This window comes from Silene latifolia, chromosome X (genome assembly GCF_048544455.1).
Source record: "Silene latifolia isolate original U9 population chromosome X, ASM4854445v1, whole genome shotgun sequence".
NCBI lineage: Eukaryota > Viridiplantae > Streptophyta > Magnoliopsida > Caryophyllales > Caryophyllaceae > Silene > Silene latifolia.
This window is the reverse complement of record NC_133537.1, coordinates 158,852,254-158,853,746: the sequence shown is the minus strand read 5'-3', so window position 1 is coordinate 158,853,746 and position 1,493 is coordinate 158,852,254. Positions and strand designations below refer to the sequence as shown.

General features: G+C 43.3%; 1 non-coding gene across 1 annotated transcript; it reads left to right on the top strand.

Moving 5' to 3' along the window:
- Nucleotides 1-371: 371 nt before the first annotated feature.
- LOC141625329 (small nucleolar RNA R71) lies at nt 372-478 on the top strand. Its single transcript, XR_012535115.1, has one exon. It is a non-coding gene; the product is annotated as a small nucleolar RNA R71 (small nucleolar RNA).
- Nucleotides 479-1,493: the final 1,015 nt, after the last annotated feature.

Genomic DNA, 1,493 nt, shown 5'->3' with positions numbered 1-1,493 from the left:
ACAAGACTCATAGGGACTAGCTGCAGTTATGCAAACATGTCCTTCTCCTCCACATCTCTTGCATTTAAAGGACCGTCAAACAAAGATTCACATCATAGATCCCTCCTTTTGAAGCTCCTCCCAACTCGTACTTATCAAATCTCGCCGTAAGAGCCTCTAATGCAGCTACAGAAGGGGATTCAGCACTTCTTCTTTGATTTCCACTGGAATTTCCATACTCAGCTTTATGGGTGGCCAAATCATCAATAATTTTCCACCCCTTAGTTTCTCCAACATTCTCCTGGAATCTACCATTAGCTGCCGCATCCAGGATAGCCCTTTGATCGTCATAAAGCCCATTATAAAATTGATTGCATAGGCTCCATTTCTCAAACCCATGGTGCGGAATAGTTCGCACCAGCTTCTTGAAACGGACCCATGCCTCATGAAATTTCTCATCAGAACCCTGTTTAAAGCTCGTGATCTGAGCTCTAATGGCATTTGTCTTCGAGGCAGAGAAATATTTCTTGTAGAATGCTAGGGCCAGCGACTTCCAATCAGTGATCCCGTTAGCAGCTCGATCCAGGTCTCGGTACCACTCCCTTGCAAAGATCACGAAGAGAGAATATGAACATCGTCTCCTTCACCTGGTCCTGGGTCACACCGGTTGGTGGGGGTATGGAACAGCAGTAGTCAATGAATGTCTCCATATGTTTAGCTGCATCTTCATTTGCAGCTCCCCCGAATTTGTTTCTCTCAACCAAGTTGATATAGGACGGTTTCGGCTCGAATTTTTTATCCGTCCCTGGTAATGCGAATCCCTTATAGAGATTCTCAGCTGTCGGCTCAGAGTGACTGGCTATACTCACTTCTTCAGCCATGTCTGGAGATGTGACGGTCTCAGCTGAGGAAGTGAAATAGGTGACGAAGGTGGATCCTCCTCAAACAGCTCGTTCTCGTAGTAACTTGACAGAGTACTCGGCTCTTCCTCTGTCGGCAATACTCTAGATGATCGTCTCAACTCACGCAAAGTCTTCTCAATCTCAGGATTGAACGGTAGTAGTTCACCACCCTGTGACCTGCGCATAAGAAGAAACTACAAGTAGAATATGAGAATAGTTTAAGGAACAGATGTCCCTTAAATTAAGAGAAAGACTAAAAATAAAATAACTAATAATTAAACAATTGCCTCCCCGGCAATGGCGCCAAAATTTGATGCCTGTCGTCGTGTGCACCAAAAATAATTTTTTTTTTTTTTTTTTTGGTAAAATGTGAGTATTATATATATCATAGGAATGTCTCAATTACAAAACAAAGGCCAAAACCTTTCCATGAACTAAAGAAACTTCAAGCTCTCTAACCAAGCTAATTCTTGAGTATTCAGCTTCCTCTTATCCCTTTCTCTTACCCTCCTCTTCATGTCATCACTTATCAGCAACGCAACACAACCAGGCCTGAGGGCCATCTGCTCTATACGACATTTATTCCTCTGCTGCCACACATGATACATAGCA